Source organism: Mytilus edulis, unplaced genomic scaffold (genome assembly GCF_963676685.1).
Source record: "Mytilus edulis unplaced genomic scaffold, xbMytEdul2.2 SCAFFOLD_189, whole genome shotgun sequence".
Classification (NCBI taxonomy): domain Eukaryota; kingdom Metazoa; phylum Mollusca; class Bivalvia; order Mytilida; family Mytilidae; genus Mytilus; species Mytilus edulis.
In genome coordinates, this window is record NW_027268481.1 from 48,908 (window position 1) to 65,733 (window position 16,826).

The 16,826-nt window shown below is 33.1% G+C and overlaps 1 long non-coding RNA gene across 1 annotated transcript; it reads right to left on the reverse strand.

Moving 5' to 3' along the window:
• Positions 1-8,684: 8,684 nt before the first annotated feature.
• Positions 8,685-12,594, reverse strand: LOC139507575 (uncharacterized). The gene is made up of 3 exons (XR_011660759.1): positions 12,481-12,594; positions 9,964-10,060; positions 8,685-9,453 (listed from the first exon to the last, which is right to left on the reverse strand). It is a non-coding gene; the product is annotated as an uncharacterized lncRNA (long non-coding RNA).
• Between the last annotated feature and the right edge of the window lie 4,232 nt (positions 12,595-16,826).

Consider the following 16,826-nt stretch of genomic DNA (forward strand, 5'->3'; position numbering starts at 1 on the left):
TATCTCTATCTATAATAATATTCAAGATAACAAAAAAAAAAACAGCAAAATTTCCTCAAAATTACCAATTCAGGGGCAGCAACCTAACAACCGATTATCCGATTCATCTGAAAATTCCAGGGCAGATAGATCTTCACCTGATCAACAATTTTACTTCCTGTCAGATTTGCTCTTAATGCTTTGGTTTTTGAGTTATAAGCCAAAAACTGCATTTTACCCCTATGTTCTATTTTTAGCCATGGCGGCCATCTTGGTTGGTTGGCCGGGTCACCGGACACATTTTTTAAACTATATACCCCAATGATGATTATGGCCAAGTTTGGTTAAATTTGGCCCAGTAGTTTCAGAGAAGAAGATTTTTCTAAAAGATTACTAAGATTTACGAAAAATGGTTAAAAATAGACTATAAAGGGCAATAACTCCTAAAGCGGTCAACTGACCATTTTGGTCATGTTGACTTATTTGTAGATCTTACTTTGCTGAACATTATTGCTGTTTACAGTTTATCTCTATCTATAATAATATTCAAGATAATAACCAAAAATAGCAAAATTTCCTTAAAATTATCAATTCAGGGGCAGCAACCCAACAACGGGTTGTTCGATTCATCTGAAAATTTCAGGGCAGATAGATCTTGACCTGATGAACAATTTTACCCCCATGACAGATTTGCTCTAAATGCTTTGGTTTTTGAGTTATAAGCCAAAAACTGCATTTTACCCCTATGTTCTATTTTTAGCCATGGCAGCCATCTTGGTTGGTTGGCCGGGTCACGCCACACATTTTTTAAACTAGATACTCCAATGATGATTGTGGCCAAGTTTGGATTAATTTGTCCCCGTAGTTTCAGAGGAGAAGATTTTTGTAAAAGATAACTAAGATTTACGAAAAATGGTTAAAAATGGACTAAAAAGGGCAATAACTCCTAAAGCGGTCAACTGACCATTTTGGTCATGTTGACTTATTTGTAGATCTTACTTTGCTGAACATTATTGCTGTTTACAGTTTATCTCTATCTATAATAATATTCAAGATAATAACCAAAAACAGCAAAATTTCCTTAAAATTATCAATTCAGGGGCAGCAACCCAACAACGGGTTGTTCGATTCATCTGAAAATTTCAGGGCAGATAGATCTTGACCTGATGAACAATTTTACCCCATGACAGATTTGCTCTAAATGCTTTGGTTTTTGAGTTATAAGCCAAAAACTGCATTTTACCCCTATGTTCTATTTTTAGCCATGGCGGCCATCTTGGTTGGTTGGCCGGGTCACGCCACACATTTTTTAAACTAGATACTCCAATGATGATTGTGGCCAAGTTTGGATTAATTTGTCCCAGTAGTTTCAGAGGAGAAGATTTTTGTAAAAGATAACTAAGATTTACGAAAAATGGTTAAAAATGGACTAAAAAGGGCAATAACTCCTAAAGTGGTCAACTGACCATTTTGGTCTTGTCGACTTATTTGTAGATCTTACTTTGCTGAACATTATTGCTGTTTACAGTTTATCTCTATCTATAATAATATTCAAGATAATAACCAAAAACAGCAAAATTTCCTTAAAATTATCAATTCAGGGGCAGCAACCCAACAACGGGTTGTCCGATTCATCTGAAAATTTCAGGGCAGATAGATCTTGACCTGATAAACAATTTTACTCCTGTCAGATTTGCTCTAAATGCTTTGGTTTTTGAGTTATAACCAAAAAACTGCATTTTACCCCTATGTTCTATTTTTAGCCATGGCGGCCATCTTGGTTGGTTGGCCGGGTCACGCCACACATTTTTTAAACTAGTTACCCCAATGATGATTGTGGCCAAGTTTAATGTAATTTGGCCCAGTAGTTTCAGAGGAGAAGATTTTTGTAAAAGTTAACGACGACGGACGACGACGACGGACGACGGACGACGGACGCCGGACGCAAAGTGATGGGAAAAGCTCACTTGGCCCTTCGGGCCAGGTGAGCTAATAATATTCAAGATAATAACAAACTAGAGGCTCTAAAGAGCCTGTGTCGCTCACCTTGGTATATGTGAATATTAAACAAAGGAAGCAGATGGATTCATGACAAAATTGTGTTTAGGTGATGGTGATGTGTTTGTACATCTTACTTTACTGAACATTCTTGCTCCTTACAATTATCTCTATCTATAATGATCTTGGCCCAGTAGTTTCAGTGGAAAATGTTAGTAAAAATTTACAAATTTTATGAAAATTGTTGAAAATTGACTATAAAGGACAATAACTTCTTAGGGGGTCAACTGACCATTTTTGTCATGCGTGACTTATCTTTAGGTCTTACTTTGCTGTACATTATTGCTGTTTACAGTTTATCTCTATCTATAATAATATTTCAAGATAATAACAAAAAACGTCAAAATTTTCTTAAAATTACCAATTATGGGGCAGCAACCCAACAACCGGTTGTCGGATCCATCTGAAAATTTGAGGGCTGATAGATCTTGACATGATAAACAATTTCACTCCGTCAGATTTGCTCTAAATGCTTTGATTTTTGAGTTATAAGCCAAAAACTGCATTTTACCCCTATGTCCTATATTTAGCCGTGGCAGCCATCTTGGTTGGATGGCCGGGTCACCGGACACATTTTTTAAACTACATACCACAAAGATGATTGTGGCCAAGTTTGGATTAATTTAGCCCAGTAGTTTCAGAGGAGAAGATTTTTGTAAAAGATTACTAAAATTTACGAAAAATGGTAAAAAATTGACTATAAAGGGCAATAACTCCTTAAGGGGTCAACTGACCCTTTCGGTCATGTAGACTTATTTGTTAATCTTACTTTGCTTAACATTATTGCTGTTTACAGTTTATCTCTATCTATAATAATGTTCAAGATAATAACCAAGAACAGCAAAATTTCCTTAAAATTACCAATTCAGGGGCAGCAACCCAACATCAGGTTGTCCGATTCATCTGAAAATTTCAGGGCAGATAGATCTTGACCCTATAAACAATTTTACCCCCATGTCAGATTTGCTCTAAATGCTTTAGTTTTTGAGTTATAAGCCAAAAACTGCATTTTACCCCTATGTTCTATTTTTAGCCGTGGTGGCCATCTTGGTTAGTTGGCCGGGTCACCGGACACATTTTTTAAACAAATACCCCAATGATGATTGTGGCCAAGTTTGGTTTAATTTGGCCCAGTAGTTTCAGAGGAGAAGATTTTTCTAAAAGATAACTAAGATTTACGAAAAATGGTTAAAAATTGACTATAAAGGGCAATAACTCCTAAAGGGGTCAACTGACCATTTGGGTCAGGTTGACTTATTTGTAAATCTTACTTTGCTGAACATTATTGCTGTTTACAGTTTATCTCTATCTATAATAATATTCAAGATAATAACCAAAAACAGTAAAATTTCCTTAAAATTACCAATTCAGGGGCAGCAACCCAACAACGGGTTGTCCGATTCATCTGAAAATTTCAGGGCAGATAGATCTTGACCTGATAAACAATTTTACCCCTGTCAGATTTGCTCTAAATGCTTTGGTTTTTGAGTTATAAGCCAAAAACTGCATTTTACCCCTATGTTCTATTTTTAGCCATGGCGGCCATCTTGGTTGGTTGACCGGGTCACCGGACACATTTTTTAAACTAGATACCCCAATGATGATTGTGGCCAAGTTTGGTTAAATTTGGCCCAGTAGTTTCAGAGGAGAAGATTTTTGTAAAAGTTAACGACGCCAGACGACGACGGACGACGGACGACAGACGACGGACGACGGACGCCGGATGCCAAGTGCTGAGAAAAGCTCACTTGGCCCTTTGGGCCAGGTGAGCTAAAAAGCAACAATTTGCTCCTGCTTTTTAACAAATTAAGCCTACTGTTTACATGTATATTGGACATAAACATATATGACTATCCTGATAACTGTAGGATTGTCTTTTCTTTTATAAATTGTGACTTGGATGGAGAGTTGTATCATTGACACTCATACCACATCTTTTTATACATGTATCTATTCTACATGTATATATACAAATGTATTCATGTGTAGTTGCTTACATGTACATGATGTACATTCATTTTGGTAAATGTACAAAAAATGTACATACATGTACATTACATGTACATACAAATGTATTAATGATAAACATGATAAACATAATAAATAAGGTGACATGGTCTGTTGTGTATATGGAGGATACATGTAGTTGTACATGTGATTTTCTCATTGGCAATCATCATGATCATACCACATCATCTTTTTTTTGTAACTTTTGAGTCTGATAGTTTTATTTTTTTTTATTCTATATTATTATCCTATTCAAATAACAAATGAATAATGTTTGAACATGAAGAATAAAATTGCTTTCAGCACAGATCATAAATTTGCAGATAATAATTTCACATTGTAACTAAAAATATGGGGGAAGGGGGGATTTATTGAGATTATTAAACAGGCCCTTATGATTGTCAGTTGGGAAAAAATTGTAATTGGTAAATGAATTCTAGTTTTCAAAATAAAGCAGCATCAAACAACAATGTGTCTAGAAAATTCACACAATAATTTGATTTTAATTCAATTTAATAAATACATTTTGAAAAGTATGTTTAGTAAAATTCATTTAATCTTCTGAATGCTTTTGATCTGGGACTTTTTTTATACTAGTATAATACAAAAATGTAGTCCCAGCTTTGATTGATACCTTTTTGTATCAATTTATTCCAGAAGTAATTTCAAACTTCCATAATTTAAACTATTACCTGTTCCAGCTGGTATAACTGTCGCAAAGAATTCTTTTATACACTATAACTATCATCTGCTTCAAAGTGATCCGCCTTTCCAGTTTTCAAGATGCCCAAAATTATGGCATTTAGATCTTTCTTTGCCTTTGGCAAAATGTTTGGTGTCCATGATATACCATGTACTGTTTTGAGGTGGGAGCAAACTGTATAATTTCCAGCTGAATCATCAAAACTACTCACGGATGGCTTTAAATTCCTCATATTCCACATTTCCAGCAAATAATAAAATAATTTCAGTCTTATAAATAATCCTCATTCCCGTACAGAATTTGTAACTGCCTTTATTAAACCAATGTGTCTAGGAATAGATCACCCGTACATGTATGCAACAATCTCTTGATGAGGGAAATAAGTTTCCCAACACCACAAAGTTATATACTTTTGTTAAATCGTTACAAAATGGTCAATTATGTATAAAAATATACAACAGAAGTTCATTTTACCCAGGGGAATATAAGTAAGGGGGAGGGAAACCAATGCTAATATGCTGGGAAGATCTTATTCGAATCTGTTGGGACTTTACCATATGAAATGAGTAAATATCAGAGATAATCGAAAAATAAATCGTATCGTGCCATTGGTTTAAAAACGTTTACGTCAAAATGACAATAACTTACAACATGAATATTGATATATTTGAACTCTATTATTCTAAAAATTAAAAGGTCAATACACAGTTTGATTACAAACTAACGCGTATTAATTACATCCATGCGCTTGTCCGACTCATGATATATATATATATATGATTATAAAATGGCAACCTTCAATTTATTTGTTCTGTTGTGCACACATTTTTGAAGATTATAAACGATTCTCAATAACGATTCGAATCTAGTGACAGGTAATTTGCATTCTACCTGCAATGCACCTTTACGCGTGCACATATGTCACCAGGCCGTTGTATTATTTGAAGTGTTCGATGGTTCTTAACTTTGTTACTCTTGAGTCAGTGATGATTATTTAATTTGTGTCATTTTCATCTTTTATAGACTTTTCTTGTTCTAAAATATGAATGCAAATTTAGCTATTTATAACAAAAGCGGCTTGTTAGTAATGTGCTTATGACAATGCCATAGACAACTAGTATATTTTATTCCAGTTTTCTGATTTTTCTATACTTTTTTGGACAACTCTGTATTTGTCAATGTGAAATGTGAAATCATTTTCTTTTCATCTTATCATTAAAATATATTATGATCTTTTATTAAAGAGTTTATAGAAAAATCGTAAGGGTTACGCGGAACCCAGTGTCTCGCCTACTTTTGTTGTAAAAGAGTGTAAGCACAAAATGTAGTAGAAAGTAAAATCACAAAAATACTGAACTTAGAAGAAAATCAATTCGGAAAGTCCATATGGCAAAATCAATTAACAAAACACATCAAAAACGAATGGACAAGAACTGTCATATTCCTGACTTGGTACAGGTATTTTCAAATGTAGTAGGCTCTACAAAATACAGTGGCGGATCCATGGGGGGGGGGGGGGGGGGGTTCCGGGGGTGCGCACCCCCCCCCCTTTATTTTTGCCGATCAATGCATTTGTATCGGGACATATGTTTTGCACCCCCCCTTGCCCTGGGTGCCCTGGGTTAGCACCCCCCTTTCGAAAATTCCTGAATCCGCCCCTGAAAATATAAGGAAAAAAGATAAAAAAAAAATCGCAGTCTTTTATATATACTGTATAATATATTTTGATTGTCAATGTGTGGTCAAAATCCATATAGGAATATGAATCCAAGGATTTGTATACTATACAAATCCTTGATGAATCTAATAAAAAAACTTTTAATGCACACTGTATGTCATGTGAAAAAAAGTCCATTTAAAAGTGATTAATATACGGAAAAACAGGAAATAAATTATCATAAAATATCCTATAATCTAGATTCTATCCTAGTTATGTACAAATCCAGGATAGTAAGTTAAGTGTTATTAAAAAATTAAAAAAACAAGAATGTGTCCCCAGTACACGGATGCCCCATCCGCACTATCATTTTCTATGTCCAATGGACTGTGAAATTTGGGGTAAAAACTATAATTTGGCATTAAAATTAGAAAGATCATATTATGTGGGACATGTATACTAAGTTTCAAATTGATAGGACTTCAACTTCATAAAAAAACTACCTTGACCAAAAACTTTAACCTGAAGCGGAACAGACGGACAGATGGACGAACGCATAGATCAGAAAACATAATGCCCCTCTACTATAGTAGGTAGGGCATAAAAATCCAGAGTGAATGAAATGATAACTGGCAGAAAAACTAAGTCCATTTAATTATAAGTAAAATACGGATTACCCTTTTTTTCAAAATTTAATTCTGGATGGTTACTTTCTTTACATCATAAACAAGCTTCCTTCAAAGTTTGGTAGAAATCGAAAACAGTTTCAGAAAGTTATTAAAATTCCACAAACTTTAACCAAAGAGTGAACATTTGTGGACATAGCACCGCCGACGACGAAATGTAGGATCGCTTTCTCGCTTTTGATACAAAAGGTAGGCTTGACAAACACAAAGTTAAGTGGAATGGTTGTCAATGAGACAACTCTCCACAAGATACCAATATGAAAAAGAAATTAACAACTATATATAGGTCCCCGATCCGCCTATGGGTTGCTTATATAGGGAATCACTGAAGCGTGACTCCCTCTTATGTCAGTCAGTGGGCCCCCACTTGTGAAAAATCATGGATCCGCCACTGTAATGTACAAAATAATGAACGAAAAACAAATATGAAACATAGGCGCCTACCTTCCCCTAACCTTGGCTATGGTAGAATATTCCAATATAAGAACAAACCATTAAAATCAGTTTGAAAAGACTCAAATCATCAGATGGATACAAATAGAAATACATCTAAGACATCTAACTAAAACACAGACTGTACCATCTATTCTTCTTGCATGTTTAAAATATTTAATAAACAAGATAGCATTATCTTTTGACCACAACCTGTGATATATTCCAGGCGAGGATCCAGTCATTTTGAAAAGGAATTCCGAGCACAGGAAAACTCCCTGGATCTGCTAATGATTTCACTGGGTTCATTGTGTCTATTTTTTTTATTTGAGGAAATAGGCAGTCGAATTATTTGTTGTTTTTCTTGGCATGGATTTCAATTGTGTTATCTCAGCAGGCAGATGCATGTTAGGAGCACTATCAACATAGTTTGTTAAACTGTATTCCCCACTTTGCTTTATTTCCTGTCGACTCATTCTTTTATATTTTTGTGTTCCAATAATTACAGAATACAAACCAGCTAACTACTTTTTAATGGAATATATGTCTCTGCTGGGGCATAGCATATTGCATACAAATACACAAAATCAAGGATAACAAATTCAATAAGGTAGCAGTAATTTAGTTCCATTAATTATTGCTATCATTTTGATGAACTCTTTCAAATATGAAGTCACAAATAATACTTTATGTATGATATGCATTTTGTAGCTCAATTTCCAAATTTTTATCATCAGGTTAAATCTTTGCAATGTTGCAAAGCAGAGAACAAATTTTCAAGTGTTGGGCAGCCTGAATATTCCTGTAAGATTTGATTCCATTTCATATATTCTTTAAAACTGAAACCATGTGTATTAAACCTACACAGCTACTTTTGCATAGGTACTATTCTTGTACAAAAAATCTGTAGTTCTACTTTTAATTTTCAGTACTATTGTGTTACTTTAAATTATTGTAATATTTAGGTACATGTATCTGTATTTTACAGTACTTGATTTGTACCCATGCAAAAGTAACAGTGTAGATGAAAATTAATTACTATAGCTATTGAGTTTTCATGTTGACTTTCATTGCCTTTGATGGTATTTTGAATTCCCTGTTGACCCAAAATAGTACCTATTGTGAATATGACTTTAATTGGCTTTTATGTATAGTTTCAGTGAGTTGGCTGGTTTAAGAGGAATCATTGATAGTTGGTTATCTTGTTTGAATTATTTTACACTCTGTAATCTTTGTGTCTTTCATATATTGCTACACAATGTCAAACATAACTGTGACTTGTATTTTCTAACATTTACTTTGGTCTCTGGTGGAAATTTGTCTCATTGGCAATCATACCACATCTCCCTATTTTATATTGAAACAGTTCCAAGAAAATAAAAGCTACAACTATCATTCTATTAAACATACAAAATTTCTGACAAAGGCAATTCTGTACTTTTGGATATATGGTATGTTAAATCTAAACAATTTTATTAACTTTGAAGTTAAACTTTCACATAGGCTGTTGATTTTTATGTGAGCTTGTCTGTTTTATTTAAATGGTTGACAATATTTCATTTATCCATTTCATAACTTTGTGACATTAAAATATTCTCAGCATACATGTCACATGACATAGTCACACATACTTCTTATATTTGTAAATACTAATATATAGTATATATATAATAACATGTCTAATAACATCTCGACTTGGTTAAAAATATTCTTTGATTCTATGAAAAGGAATGCTTTCCTTTTTTACATGCAATTTTATGATCTGGGGTGTCTGCTGTGCAGCTACATCTTTTTTCCTGGTATTTTAGAAATAATTGCATGCAGCCACAAAAGTCTAGACCTGGTATTATTCTTTTTTCTATTTGTTGATGCTCTTGTTAACAGTTTTCAAATTTTCAACATATTTTTTGGCACATGTAACTCATTTTTACCTACAAAAGAGAAGAATCATATAGATAATAGGATAATATAAATCAAGAATAAAACAAAATGTGTAACAGTATGTTATTATATAAAGATCATAAGCATATACATAAATAGTCATCAGAGGGGGCCCACTCTAGTCATGCTTCAGTGATTCCCTATATAATCAACCAAATTTTTCGCACAAAAAAGGGGGGAGGTTCAGCCCACTGCCCCCTAAATCTGCCTCTAAAGATACAATTTTCTTGTGTTAATGATGATTAATTTTAATATCAATTGTATATTCAACAGGGGAAAACAGTCAAATAAAATTGTGATTTTCTAGAAGTATGATATTGTAAGATGAGTAATGTACTATCATGACTATCAACAAACTATCTTTTACATTTGCCTTGCTTTATACACAAATTTAAAAAAAATGTGACTTTAACTGAAATATTGAACTCTAATAAATGTTTTTACATTCACTGATAAGCTGATTATCTAATAATTATATCATATATATACAATGTACTTACACCTTAAGTTCAAAGCAGTCAATGTATGTTCATATATATCTCTTTTTTCCATTTCAAATACCTCTGCAAACTGAACAGCATCTACAACGCTGAACATCTAAAGGTTTGAAGAAAAAAAAGGGGGAATTTTCTTAGTGCAATAATATCAAACATGTCAAAACAGCAAAGATAATCAATATAAGAGATGTTTCATTTTGCACTCATACATGTAAGATCATGTAACCCAAGGGGAAACTCCTTTCAAAGCAGCTATATTATTTAATGTTTTATTGCATAAAATACAAAATGGGATAATGGGATGCAATGATTAATTTGTTATTTACAAAAAGGTTGGGATCCTGCTAACATGTTTGACCCAGCCACTATATGTATGTATGTGCCTGTCCCAAGTCAGGAGCCTGTATTAAGTGGTTGTCGTGCGTTTATGTGTTGCATACATGTATTTGTTTTTCGTTCATTTTTTAAAATAAATAAGGCCATTAGTTTTTTTGATTGAGTTTTTTACATTGTCATTTCAAGGCCTTTTATAGCTGACTATGCCATATGGGCTTTGCTCATTGTTGAAGGCTGTACAGTGACCTTTAGTTGTTAATTTCTGTGTCATTTTGGTCTTTTGAGGAGAGTTGTCTTATTGGCAATCATACATGTACCACATCTTCTTTTTTTTATATATACTGAATAACCTTTACATTCCAAAAAACCTGGTGAGTCACTCTGAAAGTAGAGGGCACATTAGAAGATGTACTTGAATTGGTTCATATTTACATTTGTTGTAACCAGTATTTTGATTTATAAACTTGTACTATAAAAGAAATCATGGCATGCATTAATGCTCTATCTATATAGCATAGAATGGTCAAATATTAGAGTACAAAGGCTTGGAAATTTCAATGTTTAGCAAAAGGGTACATAATCCTTTAAAGAGCTTTAATTAAGAGCTTATGGTCCTTGTTATTATTAAATATTTATATACATGTATATATAAGCATAATGCCCAGTGATATTGTTTGCCTTAAATTAGTGGAGAAGAAAGGCTTTTTCCCCTGGAGAAGATTCCCAATTTGAAAAAAATGGCTTAAAATTATTCCCAAAAAGACAACTTTTTTCTCAAACAGTGCAGTCATATATAGTAGTAATTGTGCATGAATACAAACTGAAAGACACTTGTTAATACATTTTTCATGCCTAATATGACCATACGTGCAGATATGAGGGTCTATTTATGTATCATTTATGATTACTGACAAAAGGGGTCTTATTTCAAAGCAGGATTTGACTGATCCTGAAAAGGGGTCTGTAATTTGAAGTTTCAGTCAAATTCATGGTTTATTATAAATTTCCCAATTTGATGTAAATTTCGCATATTTTCCCAATAAAAAAGGATAGAGGTAGTTTTGAAAAAGCCAACAATATCACTGAATGCAACCTGACTTCAAATAAAGAATACTTATTAACTTATTTAGGCCTTTTTCAACAAGTTTTTTATAGTTCCTTCTTATAAATGCTGTATTGTAACACCACTGTCCCAGGTTAGGGGAGGGTTGGTATCTAGCTAACATGTTTAACCCCGCCACATTCTGTATGTACATGTATATGTGTCTTTCCCTTCTGCTTCTGCCTGATAATGGCCACAATCAACGAGCTGATTACCAAGTCAGGGGTCTGCAATTCATTGATTGTCATTTGTTGATGTGTTACATATTTGTTGTTTTGCTTTTTCTGTTACATAAGTTATTTAGTTTTCTCACTTGAATTGTTATACATTTGTCATTTTTCTGCCTTTTATAGCTGACTGCTGTATGGGCTTTGGTCATTGTTGTAGGCTGTACAATACTATATATTGACATATATACATGTAGAAATGTTATAATTTATGTGTCATTGTGGAGAGGTGTCTCATTGGCAACCCTACCACATCTATGGTTTCCTTTATAAAATGAGCAAATATGCTTACCATGTGCAATACAACAATTTAAAAACTGACCAGACAATTAAACAATGACTGAGAGTACAAACATGGTACATTTAAAAAAAAATACTTATTTATATTATATGTTTATCAAGAAATGCAAATTATATTAAATTTAGGATGTTATTCACTTACATTCTGCCAACACTTAAAGTAGGAACTATATCTTGGATTCGTCATGACTGTGTGGTAAATATTTTCTGACGTGGTGTTTGATTAGCATATCAATAGAACAACAACAATGTCAACATGCAACTGCAAACTCGTTATTTTGTTGTTTGATTTATTTTTTGTCTTCCAATATCGAGTAGTAGAACTTTAAACACCATGTATACAGGATATTATGTAAAAAAAATGAATAGTTAAACTATTTGTTTCATTTTCTTGAAAAAAGTTGAAATCGCAAGTACCTTGCGATTTCCTTTCAATAATTTTCTATAGCACAACTTTTTGATCGTCTGATTTAGATAGTTATTTCGGTGCGATTATTATTGTCATATAGATAGATCGCAAGCTCATGTTCTTAAAATATTATGTGGCTGACTTACTTGTCATTCTGATATGTACGATCCGCTAAATCAACCTTTTCGTATACAGAAAAAGACCATTCCTAGCATCAAGATGGCGCTTCCATTTTAGTAATAGAGTTGTTTCCCCCTACTGTTTTACCACACAGCTGATTACAACCTTTATCGGTTTTTAAATTGAAGAGCATCACTTTTGGTATGTCTAAACACCAAAAAGTCGAAAACAAACTGCTGTTTCCCAACAGTTTACTGCATTAGAACATTTACATATCAACAGATACCAGAGATGTTATTATCATTTCCTGCTGTATTCATGGTCATCTTTAAGAATATATATCAATTGTTATATTGTAGGCTGTTTTTGTTGAGAAATTGATACCCCTATTTCCCTATATAAGCAGTCAAATTTACTGTAAAATCAAATTCATTTTTTTATACATAATAACCCAATATGACTTTTAAAAATGTCATTTCCCAACAAAACAAGGTGCATACAATACAAAAACATATTTATCTCAAAAAGGTTGTTGAACAAAATTTCTAAGATCTGCCTGGTTTTCTCTGGCATTGCCTCATAAAACAATTTACCTTTGAAATCAATTACACGGTACTGAGGGGTATTACAATTGATCAGGTTAATTAATATCCCGAGTGAGCGTCCTTCACAACAATATAAAATGTGGAAATTTTTGGAAGGAGTTAAACCGCCGGACAAAAAAAAATAAAATAAGTGAAAATCAAAAGGAAGATCGAAATAAAGTAAATGAAATTGACAAAAGGAAACGCAAATACCAAAAATCATGGGAAAAAGATCGTGTATGGTTGAATTATATAGTAAATCGGAATTTAATGAACTGTACAATTTTTTTATTAGTGATTGTCAAATGAATGTCATTTTTGCAGGACCAGTAGATTTGGAGCCGGACCAGTAGAGTTTTCGGTCCACTGGTCCGGCTGGCCAGTACACAAAAAAGCTTAAATTCGACCCCTGATTATAGATCACATTTCAAAAGCACACTATCGGTTTGCGTTCTAAAAAATTCCGGATAAAATGTCAATGAATCCCAAGTCAAAACCTTTAATGAAGGCCGTTTGACATTCAAATTCAACTATAAGTTTAAGATATGTGATGATGCAAATGCGTATTATTTTCCTGAGTATCAGTTAGATGCTTTCTATTTACTATTTCGTGCGCTAAAATACTGCTTGCATGCAATCCTATTTTAAAACTCACTCCTGAAAGCTTATTTTCGTTTTTGTTATCTATAAATTCAGGACACGATAGAAAGAGCTTCACATGTGATTTTCAAGTACGGTCATCATTACTAACGGTATTCTAACCTCGAGTTGTATCTCTTTTGTTTCTTTTTTGAGTCACTGTCCTATTATAAACATTGACCTTTTCGAAAAGCTAAGGATTGTCTACCCAAGGAACAGATTCCTTAACTTTGTAATGTATTAGGGACGACATCAAAAGTTCAATGAAGGATAAAAAACTTAATTTAGTTTTTCTCTGACCCCCACACCTCCCCCCTTTTAACTTAATTTGGTAAAAATTGATTGACCAATAGGGATATATGTAAAATCTATTTTAGATTAACAAAACTTGCAGCAAAGTTGACCCCCCCCCCCCCCCCCAAACTATTTGATTTAAGTTTTTTATCCTACATCGATCTTTTGATGTCGTCCCTTAAGCCGCCCTTTAACTTTTTTCATTCGATCGTCACTGATGCTTTTTTTGTAGACTAAACTCGAGTCTGGCGTACATCATTTTAATTCTGTTATCTTTTTATATCTACATACCTTTTTGGTCCGTGTAACACTTATCAATTCAAAGTTTTAAAAAGTTTTGAAACTTTAGACTTTTGGAATTTTGATCAAAGTTTTAAAATATCAAAATTTCAAATTGTGTAAAAGTTTTGAAATTTTGAAATTTTAACCAAATTATTAAAATATAAAAATTCTAAATATCGTTTATAAATTTGATAGTTTAGGAATTTGATTAAACTTTTAAAATACTAAACCTAACGTGCAATTTTGATTATTTCACTTTCTGAAAGTTTGACTTTTTTAAATTTTTGATTAAAATATCAAAAATAGTAAAGGGGCGAAAAGAGGGGTACCTGTACACACTGATGTAAACACGGCTCTGATAACAATCATTCTTAGTTATAAATAAATAACACGAAATATATCAAATCATTTTTAATTACAAAATAAATAATGAAACGAAGAAGTTGGTTTTTTATGAAACATATTAGACATCACATGGGATAACAGTATCCTGAAATTTTAAGGTTGTGCATCTATCAAATAAAAATTAATTAAACTTATTTACACCGGAATCAAATAAGTTCATTTAAATCTCTTATATAAGATTAGCGTTTGAGATAAATAATTCAGAGCTATTTGGTGTTCTCAGTGCACAACATTAAGAAGTATCAGTGAAAACTGACCAACTCGCAGTAAACCAAATAGTATTATTGACGTTCCTGATGAAGGTAGATCCAGAAAAAGAGCTTCGGTCACATGCAACTTTAAACGTTTTGTTTTCTTTTTTATCGATTGCATGACGATAATATATTGCCTTTTATGATTTATTTCAGTTCCAAGAAATGATACGGAAGGAATACTTAATGTATAGCGTCGCAATGAACGTTGTGCTAGGCGTGCTTCAGCTGGCCCTAGACAAAAAAGTGTACTGGTTCAGTGATTATAGACGTCATACTAAACTCCGAAATATAACAATGAACTAAAATTTAAATCATACAAGACTTAAAAGGACAGAGGCTCCTGAATTGGGACAGGCGCACAAATGCGGCGGGGTTAAACATGTTTCGTGAGATCACAACCCTCCCCTATACCTCTAGCCAATAAACTGAATGAAAAACACACAGTAATACGAACAGTAAAACGCACTTGAAAAGGAAATACAAGTCATATGTCAGAATAGGAAACAAAAGAAACTAATCAAAACGACAATGATAATAAATTAACAAAGGACTAAGTATATATAAGGCTAGTTACTGCCATACGTTAGCTCCAGACCTCAATCAAACTAATTGAAAGGTTTTATATGTCTTCATTACACACTCTCTCCCTGTTGCATTTATTGCTAATTTGTTCCGGAACATTCATGAAATATTTGTCACTGGCAACAAAAAATCGATAATTTATAATAGGTTGTTTACATACAAATTACGAAGAAACGTAGGATTCAACTCCCTAGGACAAAGTAGCCCTTATAGATGGATTTTGATATGTTTTAACTTCACTTTGGCCAAACACCTCTTCAATTGTTTCGGTTCTTATTTTTCTTGACTTTCAAATTTCAGTTTCAGCGTTCCGTAGGTGAATTCTTTACTTAAAATTCAGCGTTTTGCATTGTACTGGTTTTTCGAGAGCAACATTGGTGTACGGCCAAAAATGGAAAAAAAATCCATCATGCAGCTGACAGTGTGGCTTCTCTTTACACGCCCAATTTTGGCTGGATGTACATGTGTTCTTTTAGTTTGCTCAAAGTCGATTGTCGTACGATAACATAAAAATGCTCAAATAACAAAATGCAAATACGGAACAATAATATCCCTTAATACAAAAAAAAATCCCTTTCCTTTTATTTACTATTTAAAAACAGTGGTTGATTTAGGACCCATAATGGAGCTACGTATATGATAACCAGTCCAAACGTTGTCTATAAGGCAGCAACCATTTAACTTTAAAAGTGGGGTGTGGTTGTTTTGTCGAAGCGCTAACAATTTTATTAAAGTTTTTCATCGCTATTAATCAACAAATTACTTGTCTGGTTCAAAATTTAACACTATAAGGCATGGAGAAAATTTGGATTCAGAATTTTTCTTTTGTTCTCTGCTGGCACAGAATATTATTTTTTCATCATATTGGGGGTCAGAATATTTTAATGTACCATTATCGAAGCCCCTCGTGGTAGTAACAAAGTAAAAAAAAAAAGTGACTATCTATATATTGGATTCCCCAAAAGATTACCATTTATCGCTGATATAAACTTTTGAAAAGAATTTTCAATTTTCAAAATGGCGACACCTACAAATGGATAGATGGGCGCTTAATGTAGTACAGCGGCAACTATTACATAAATATGAATGCTAGATGGGCGCTTAATGTAGTACAGCGGCAACTATTACATAAATATGAATGGTCGTGAAAATAATGTTTATGGTATACGTTTATATACTTAACTTAATTTGATTCGAGCGTCAGTGATAAGTCTTTTGTAGACGAAACGCAAAAACCGGCAAAATTTATATCCTGGTATCCATCTATGATGAGTTTTTGTAGATACCTTGTAACAGTATCTTGGCTCCAATCTACTAATATTTGATCTTGGT